The following is a 10843-nucleotide window of genomic DNA, read 5'->3' on the forward strand; positions in this document are numbered from 1 at the left end:
TTCATTTTTCATTTAAACACAGATGTTACTCCAGTTTCACATTTCCTGTGGACATCTTGATCTTGTTGAGTTTGTAAGATTGTGCAATAGTTAAGTAAACAAAGTTGATGATGATAATCAAACTGTTTGTTCTCCTTTTTTCCCCAAATGGAATTGAAAAAAGAATCGAATAGTTTCACAAGCGAAGGACTGTCTCCTTGTAAGATTCATCACATACCTCTGTGATCGGACTGAACTCTGAACCAGAGGATCCAGTTTATCCGCTCCAGCTGTCAAGGAGCCGCACGCTGTTAGTAAAATAAAGACTTTTGAACTCATTCAGGTCTGTCTGTTTTGAATATTGGATCCAAGGTTTTCGAGCTTCTGACACATTCTGTAAACCCACGAATGAAAAAGAATAGATATATTTTAACTGTTCTAGTTAATCTCAAAAATTCAAGATAACAACTATATTTTTTGTGAGTATCTGTCTGACGCAAAATGGCACTCTAATTTAAACTTGACTATCATTGCATATTTCTCTAAAGGAAAAATATATTGGGAGTGTTAAAATAAATGGTTAAAGTGGGGAAATATCTGCTGTTAAGACGGAAAAACTGAAGGGTTGTGGCCAAGATTAGATCTTACATTTGATGATTATTTTTGATAAAAGAAAAAAAAAAGCATACATTGATGTTTTTAAAATGGTAGCCTTTCGTAGACTATCGTCATCCAAGATTTATCTACCGCTCACTTTGCAATAAATAAAAAGCAAGTTTTTTTTAAATAAGTTCTTAAATATGCATGTGAGAAATTGATCACAGGCCTATGTTCTAAAGACATGCAGCCAAGAGAAATACTTTTTTAGGGGTTTAGGGGTTGACAGAAATCACCAACCATCAAAACCCTCCTGAAGCTAAGTAATTAAGAAAAGAAAAACACATTTATGAGGCTAAGCCTAACTTGTATGAATATAAATCCAGGGAAACCAATGCTATTCAAACAATGTATCTTTGGTTAAGGTTAAAAATGTCTTGGTCCCTTTGGTTTATTATAATTTAATTCTTAAAAGAAAGGCAAACTTTCCCTTCGATAATCAATTTTGACAAAATACGAATAAGAACAAAGTATTTTGAGACACCTGAGATAATATGTGGATAGGTAAGCCTGATTCGATAATGGAATAAGATAGGTGATATGTTTTTGTGAAGAATATATTACAATATTATGTGATATTTTGTAATAGTGTGGCTCACTTTACATAAAACACTGATGTTTTAGAGGTTTGTATGGTCCAACAAAATAATTTTGCATTATTTGAGGTAATGTATCTGCCCGTTTAATAATTTTGCCAGTTTTCTCCCCCATCTTGCTTGAAACATTCCATATTTTAACCAACTTTCAGTTTCATATTTTTTTTCCTCCAAATAATCTAAAATTTATTTTAATCCTATTTCATGTTTTTTTTGCTTTTAACTTCCAATCCATCAACAAATTGCTAAGACTAGAAAAAAAATAACTTTTACAGAAGTTACCAAAACTATTAAAGGGACAGAATTGCAAATACATTCAAGATTAAATAAACATTCAGATCATCTTAAGAAACATATTTCTACAAAACAAAAGTATTTATTAGAATCTCTGTTTGATTTTAACAAAGTAATTCCACCAGAAGAGTGAACCAGAGCTTAAAAACTAAATTATTTAGGGATAAATACAAGAATTGGGACTCTGATGGAGAAAAAAAAAGAAAAAAGAAAAAACCCTTATTAGGGTTTGACATGTGCAAATCAGCTTCCTTTTAGGAGGGCACTGTTTAATAATGCTGAAACGGGTATAATGCTGAAATTTGTGTATGAAACTAATATGGTACATGTTTTTTCTGTACAATAACATAAAAGTCACTTCATCACATGCTATGAATCCCTTTTAACTGTTTGAGCTCCTGAAATAAAATCCACAAAGGATACACCTGTGTATCATCACCTATAGCTGCTCTGCTTCACATGCATCACAGCTCTTGAGACATCCTTCAGGATTTCTCGCTGTTATCAATTTCCAGGTCACAGTCAGGAGGACGGATGAGAAAGGATATGAGGGGGCAGGAAACAGGGAACAGATGAAAAGAGCCTCTTGTGTGCACCTTAGGTTTGCATCAGTCCCAGCTGCTCTGAATCTCTTTGATTAATCCCCAGCTGCCATGGCTGAATGCTCCAGAGTATTTAAATCAGAGACAACTCTTTTTCCACTTTCTCAATTTGTGTCATTCTTTTAACAACTGTGCAACAGACTAAAAAATCAAGTTATGCATACAATTTTTTTCTTTGAGGTTTTGCATTTATTTTCAGTTCCCCTAGTTTTTGCTAGCTATTTTTGTAGTCTATCAGTTTCCAACCTGTGTGGCTCAGTTATCCTGTGGTTTTTCAACAGCCAACATTCTCAAAATCCAGACATGCACTCTTCAGTTGCCCACAGTGTCTCTCAGCAGTGTGCTTGTTCTTCCTTGTCTTCAGCAAACTGCCTGCTGATCCTTTACTGTTTAGTTCCAAACTAATTTATTTCAAAGCTTCTTGGTACCACAAGAAAAGTCCAGTTATTATAATCGCTTCTATCAGACTTTTGGGTACTGGAAAATAAAAATTAAAAACTGGAATGAAATGCCACTTTTAGCTTTAAGATTGAGTGCCCTAAGTTGTCACTTTAAATAGTTGCATTAAGATTTAAGCTGTGCAGCCATGATAATTAATGTGCATCATATTATATGATATGTGAATTTGGCATCTAAGATAATCAGTAGTGAAGTGGTCTCTGGAGTAGTGGGTATTATTTAATGCAGCCCAGAAACAATGACATGTCAAACCGCTCTATGGAGTTTCTTCCTTTGCAATATTTACTTAACATCATATAATTTCTGCTATCTGATCTCAGGAAGGAAGGATTATGAAATAACTAAACGCTGGCCTACAGACTAGTGAGAGACAATTATGGATTGTGAGTGAACTATTCCTTGTTCCTTACTCTATTCACATGAATGACACCTATTCACTCTCTTTGCAAGTCAGTAGTTCCTTTCGAAAACTGTCTCTTTAAACAACGGATTCACAACAGTAAGTGTGGCCACTATTAAAATTAATATAATTTAATCAGGAGCAGTTTGTTGGTATTACTGGTCACACAGGCAACCTGCATGGATATAAAATACAGATGATGCAAACATGTTGTTTCAATTATTATTTAAACATTTATCTAAATAAAACATTTTAGATGTGAATTTGACATCCTTGTTCATATTTCAACTTGGATCTAAAAATAAAAATGAAGCGCATCAAAAACCAGTCAGATAAACTGAAAGTTGATAAATTCAATTACAATTGAAATGAAGTCTGTTTATTCTTAATGCACCTTTTTCCTCCTTGTTTGCACCTTCTTTAATTACTATGCCAATATGTGACCAGTGAATTTCTCCGCTGCAAGATCACTAAAGCTCATCTAAACTAATCTATTTTTGTGTAACTCTTTAAATATATGTATGTAGGGCCTATATCATATGATGGTTGGAATTCATCATTCAAATTATAAAATAAAACATGTAACATAACAAAATTTAACATGTAAAGGCATTTACAACACATCAAAAATTATACATTCTCCTAATCCATTACTGTTGAGCCCTGAAATATTATTAGCATAATTTACGAGGTCCAACGATAAAAATGGCCAACGCCCACCTAGCGTAGTTGATGTTGTCATCCAAAGTTTTACCTACATCTTTGGCTAAGGGCGAATAGGAACCTTCCCCTTCACTGACAGCATCTCCGACGAGGATGGGGGGCTGAGCGGGCATCAATGTTCGTCTTAACTGTTACGGGGTAGCATCACTACCATTAGCTCAACTGCTGGCTAATGTTAATTCACGAGGGCATTTGTAATTAGGAAATGAAAGTGTTGTTTGACTAGCTCGCTTCATATTACAGATTCTTTGCTAATTCTAAAGGCAAACCATTTAAAGTAAACTTTTAAATGTTATTCAATATATGAGCAATACTAACCTCAGCAGGAACCGCCCCTCTCTGCCTCCGATTGACTTACTCATCATCATGCCTACAGGTAACCAATGTTATCAGTAAAGCCAGTGAGTACCAGCCAATTAAAGGCAGAGTAGCGCATATGATGGCTTCACTATCCTAGGAAAAAAATATAAAATTTGGATCAGAGATTCTCCTTAATTATGCGGATCATGGGGGTTTTAGAAGTGGATTTTTATGCAATGCTGATTGAAAATTAAGTGGGTATACACCGTGTACCCGTGTATACCCTAGACTAGAGGCCATGGATTAGCGGATCAGGGTCCGGATCCGGACCCACCTGCAGGCTAAAATAAACCCAACCTGATTTAAAACATTTATAAATTACTGCATGTTGTCCGGCAACAGTGTCTAACTTCACTTGCGCTGCTACTTCTGTTAACATGGTAAAGCCCTCTGGAGCATCTGGGACCAGGCTACATGTGATACAAATTAGCCAATCAGCTGTCAGTCTGAGTCACTGCTGCAAGTCACTTTTAGACACAGCAGACAAACCTGTGGCAAGCCGGGCGATAGGAAAGAAGGAGAAGACAATGAGTAAAGAGAGCAGAGAAAGTGTGGACTGCTGGAAGAACTGCAGTTAACCAGTGAAAGAAAAGTGAAACGGTGTGCTTAAATGTGACTCTAACATTTTGAATACGTTTAAGTATGTTCTACCTGCTGCTGTAAAGCAGGATTCTCCACCATGACCATAATCAAAAATAAATATCGATCCAGGCCCACGAATGAGCACCTTGATATGTGCTTAAGAATGGCTTTGTCCCTAATCAAACCCAGGTTTAAAAGCTTTGCAGGGCAGTGTAAACCCCCCTGCTCTCATTAAGCCATTAAACAAAACAAAAAAAAAACAGTCAGTTCAGGTGTTTAATAAAATATGTGAATCAAGAAATTGCCTATATACCAAACTAAATAACTGTTGTTCTCTACTTCAAATAACACTTTAGATTTTAAAATGTAAAAATGTTCCATTTCTTTCTTATAATTTTTTATTTAAAAAGTCAATATATAACATGGATGTTAAATTCTATTTAAAGTAACAGATTATAACACATCTGGACTTTTACATAAATATGGAATTTATCAAAATTAACGTGTGAAAGTTTGCAGCAATCCAAACAAACTTTTGAACTACTGTAAGAATTGGTGGTGGTCACACAAACTAAATCCACAATAACAAGCTTAAAAGCATCTGAAAACCACCAAAACTTAAATATGACTCCATAAATTCAATTTAAACTGGAGGAGTATGGAATTACATGTCATACAACACAGCAGCGCAAGCAGTTGAGCAGGTCTACCTATTGAAGTTTAACTATTTACAGTATTTGTGTAATGCAGTTGCAAATAAGTATTTAAACCAGTGGCAGCTGGCCAATAGAGGGCACTAGGGCATTGCCTCACCCACCACATGACTCTGATGAAGACATAAAAATAGTTATATATTTTCATAATTTTAAATTAAAAACTTAAATATTTCAAAATATATTAATATGTATTTCTAAGATGTGCAAGATATATATTTAATCTTTAATGACTAGTAAAGCGTCATTTAATTTTCCTCTGGATTGATGACGTATTTCCGCCCTAGGGCGTAAAAATCTTTGCTCATTGACTGACGTTAAAAGTTGTACATGCGCAGTAGCTCCTCTGCAATACAAAGGTATAAGAGAACTGCAATACAAAGGTAATACTGCAACATGACAATGTTGGAAGACCCAAGCGTTATCATTAAAACAAGGTGCATGTCTCTCTGGTGCATTTTTTTTTTAACAAGTAGTTTTATAAACCAAGATGATAAAAATAACCACACTTGAGTTAAACCAGATGAACACTAACTAAAAGAAGACATTTTCTACATTAAAACTGCACCAGATGAACAAAAATGCAAAAGCCCGTCCAGGAAACTCACAGCCAGGCAGATGAGCTCTGAGCCAGCTCCCATGTCAGAGGATGAGGAGACCAAATCCAGCCAATCAGTCAGAGAAACAGGACTACACTGAAAAACAGGCATATCTCAAACATCTATGAACAAAGGTGTTGATGGCAGCACCACAGATGATATTTCTACGCTACTATGTGAAAAAGCAGAGAGAACATAGTGTTAGAGATTGAACTAACAAATTATGCAGAAGTAGGAGAATATAGATAGAATGATAAAAAAAGGGGTCCTTATGTCCTCCAGCAGTCTAAGCCTATAGCAGCATAACTATAGAGAGAGCTCAGGATAACCTGAGCTTCTTCTTCAGAAAAAATGCACTACAGCAAAGGAAATTAGAAATTTAGACATTGAACACTTAGCTCGTTTTAGAAATGAATAAATTCTCATAGACATGATAATATTAGGCAAAGGAGCCCTTTAGATTGCCTCTGTGCTGTTTCAAAGTTATTTGTTTTTGTTATTTTTTCAATCATTTATAGTCATTTAGAGTATGATTGGCAATCTACAACGGCAGTTATGATTTAACCTGTTAGTAACCACCTTTCTAAAAGTATCAAGAGAATTCTCATTTAACTTGCTTAATAAAAATGTGAAACTTGTAGTTTTGAATCCTGTATTTTATTTTGAAATTTATTTGAAACATTTTCAAACTTATGTTGAACATAAAAAGCTACAAAAAACAAATGTTATTGCACATTGAATCCTACCCAGTTATAATGGAAATGTGTAATTTGCATTAATTCTTAATGATTTGAGTGTTAACTTCAACAATATTCTATAGATTAAGAGCTTTGTTAAAACCAGAATAAATTAAAATAAGAATATCTAGAAGTTTAAAAATGGATATATATATTCTAATTCAGCTGGTTCGCCGATGTAACAACAGCTCATAAACATGTGGGCTGGTCATTCAAAACAGACCAAAACTAAGTTGGCAAAAGGACAAAAATGCTTAAACATGCTCTTAAAAGGAGTTGTAGCTAGTAGTGGGCTGGGATCATCAACGCCTCATAGCAAGGGGCAGCTGTGGGGTACTTTCTTTGCACAATCTCCACAGACAGATGTGCAGGTAAATTCCTCCATCCAGTCCAAAACTTGCTCTGATTATTCAGCTCAGATGGTGTGGTTTTAAAACCAAGAATACAACATACATAATTTATGCATACAGAACATTTACATAATAACTAGCATTTTAAATGCATTCATGGTTGTGGAAAACTGAATCACCCTCATAGCAAAATCTAACTGAAGCATTTGATTTCAGATGAAAGGAAATTTATTTAAACTTCCATACACATGGTCCACTTAATTTTACTTGAAGGTGGGCCATTTTGAATTCTTGACTGGAGTATGTAGAAAGTACACAACATGCAACTCTATACAATTTTTTTAACGCTCAAGCTGGTGTCACGATTTAACTAAAGATCTGACGCAAATGCAAATGACCAAACAGAGAGACCAGGGAAAAGTTTAACAGCTTTATTTAGAATAATAGAAGAGTCCAGTGCTGCTCTGAACACTGTCGAACCGGAACTGGAAAGTGAGGGGAAGACACTGTGGTTAGTTCAGGCTCAGTGGGAAATTAGATTCTTTGACTTGAAGAGGAGGAATAGGTTGCAGACTCAGTTTTCCAGAAAAGTTGTCTTTGGTGAATAGAGAAGCTGACTGCCACTTGGATTTTCTGCTGTACTGGAACGGGTTATTGCTGAGATTAATCCTCTGCTCAGAGAGAAGCCCCAGACTATCCTTGGGGGAAAGGTTGATCCAAACCACAAACTTGAATCCTCAGCTCAGTTTGGTTCTCAGCAGATCCTTCCTGGGGAGTGAAGGTCCCAAACATCCAGTTTGCAGGATGACCTCCTGCCGAGAGGCAAAAAAACCCAGCAATATTTAAACTCCGGTAAACAAAAGCTCAGTTTGACTCAGCCAAAACTCAGCTTGACCCAGCCAAAACTCAGGTTAGACTCTGGTAAACTAAGCATGGCTAGAGTACCCCAAACTGGTAAACACTCTGGTGTCGAGGTAGTGGCAGTCAGCTGCTTAAGAGCACTCCACAGGTAATGAGGCAACGAGCTGCAGGTGTGCAGGGAGGCCCAATGAGGACGGGGCACCACCTGGTGGAGGAAAAAAGGAAACACAAAAACAGACCACACAAACTGGATTCCTGACAGCTGGGATTAAATCATTACACCCATAATTTGACAGGTCATCGAATATTTGTTAAAGTCCTCCAATTACATAGGATAAACTTATAGTTTTTTATTGACGGCTTAAGGTATCCTGTAATGCGGCTTTTGGTCTCACTCGATTTGTCCACCTTGCTTATCCATTTCAGGCAAAGGGATGTGCTGAAGTACAACCTGTAATCACAACATTCAAATTGATCAAACTTTAACTATCAGTTAAAGACTATACAATTTCACTTGCATTAGTGTGCTTGTTGAATCATGTCATGTATGTATATAGCTTTTAAATTCATATCATTGAGGGCTAGTATCCTAACCTGACTCCGCCAGATGGATTTGCTCCGCATATCCATCTGGAAACCTTCCGTAGAAGTAATTTTGGGAAGGGCCGAAAATACTGGTTAGCTGATTGGCCTATGTTGGTGATAGACGGGCCAAATAAACCAAACAGATCAACGAAGCATATGACATAACAGAGCAACGACGAAGAGGAGCCAATTGATAGATCAAACTCTTGCCGAAACCAGTCGGGAGAAGAGCAAAAACATCTTTTCCTCTGAGAAAAGCCTCCAGAGCAGTGTTTTGCTCTTCTTTCAGTGAAGAAATACAGTGTAATTCCGATAAAACTTGCTTGATAGCCCCGCTAATGCTAGTTTCATCGGCTGAAGCCGCCATGTTCTTTATACTGAACCAGACATGGGCAATGTGGAGTCAACAAGTAATTTCCATGTCATGTATTTAATCTACCCAGCCAATTAACCAGGTGAGTCCAATCTGCACAGGTTAATTCACAGGGAAGATTGAACTCAGCTGCTTCAGTGGCTGGGTAGAACAAATACATGACATGGAGATGACTTGTTGACTCCACATTGCCCATGTCTGGACTGAACTGTCGCGCTTCTCGTTGCATCACATCTCAACCCGCCTCAAAGCCAACGCTGATTGGACGTTCGTTTGGTGAATGGCTCCAAATTTTCTTCAACGGAGAGTCTCCAGACTGATTAGCGAGTGAAATCTTGAAAGCTCGCGAGATCAGAATGGTCTCACGAGGCTACTAGTATCCTGCATTTAGATCACACCCCTCCCCCGCCCTACACTCCTCAATCACATGGCTTCGCTTCTTCACTGCCCCCTGTTCCTTTGGTATACCATCCATCAATAAATAATTAAGCTTTTCTTATAACTACGATAGACCTACTGTTCCACACTGGAGTATTTAGAGGTCTAAAATAAAGGTTAGAATGTAATTTAAGGTAAAGAAGCCTGTTAATCAGAAACTTTTAATGCTAATCTGCAAGACTCAACTCCTAGCCACAGAATAGGAGAAGCAGAATCCATCTTCCTTAGTGAACAGATTGGGTGCATAAACAAAAATCACAAATACAATTTTATTGTTTACATCAAATGTTGATAATTTCAGCTTTAAAATGGCATTCATTATTTCATATCTATTCCCGATCCCTTACCAACTTCTTAACAATTCATTGGTCATTTATTTGTGAGTTTTACTCCTACAACTGAAATGGAAAAAACAAATGAAAAGCTGTTATCTAAGCTGATATCAGGAGGGAATAAGACTGGTAAATAAATCTGGAGAACCTAAGTTAAAATCCAAGCAAAGACAGAGATGGCCCTCTGTAGCATTTGTTTCTCATCAGTTACCTACCAGATCTAAAATGAACCTTGTCAGAAACCATCTTGTTCTTTCTCATCACCACTCCAAAATACCTGACCTCATTTTAAAATAAAATTTTAACATTGTTTGCAGTGGATGGACTTTATAGGAGAACTATTTTTCTTTTTCCCACTGGTAGGAACCCGAATGATGGCCCAGGAGACACTGGAGGGACTATGTTTCTTGGCTGGCCCTGTAAAAAACCTTGGGCTTCCCCTGAAATGAGCTGGAGGAGGTGTCCTCAGATGGGAAGTCTGGGCATGTGTGCTGACATTGCTGACCCTTTGACCTGTTTCAGCATAAAGCAGAGGCCGTGTTGGTGAAATTGGTAATGTAATTAAAAGTTTAGGAGAAATGTAGTTTGAATGCAAAAGAAAAAAAAACAAAAAAACAACTTACCTAAAAATCTTTTCTTTTTTTTTGCAAGTAAACTGTATTAACTATGTCTATGGGTGCTAAATCAGTGTTATTGTTTTATTTTTTTATTTTTTACATTTTCCCGTGGGACTTCTTAGTTCTTCGATGTTTGGCTCACAACCCTTAGTGTTAGCTAAGGGTTGCTAAAGGTTTGTTTGGATTCAATTTTCAAAAATTTAGTTTTGAGAGATTCTCTGTGAGATTGTTTTCAATTGGATATACCTGTCATGATGGGTTCACTAAAGGCGACCCAAGAATGCAGAACACCACTGACGGACTCAGGGATGAAAGTTTAACAGTTTATTTAGCACAAGCACACAGAATATTCTTGGTTCAGGTTCGGGGCCTGGATACTGGTTCACCGGAGTCTGCGTGGGAGACAGTTCAGTTAGCGTTGCCAACAGGGGTTTGATTCTTTGAAGTTTACTGATTGTACCTTGAGGGTTCTTGAGGTTAGCTTTGGGAGAGTCTCTGTTGGTGCTGGAGATGAGTTTATCAGCAGAGTCCGTTTGCTGCTTCAGCGTCTCACGTCTTATTAGAACAGACCTTGGCTTAGGGTTTC

The sequence above is a fragment of the Cyprinodon variegatus genome, unplaced genomic scaffold (assembly GCF_000732505.1).
Source record: "Cyprinodon variegatus isolate N-32 unplaced genomic scaffold, C_variegatus-1.0 Scaffold212, whole genome shotgun sequence".
Classification (NCBI taxonomy): Eukaryota; Metazoa; Chordata; class Actinopteri; order Cyprinodontiformes; family Cyprinodontidae; genus Cyprinodon; species Cyprinodon variegatus.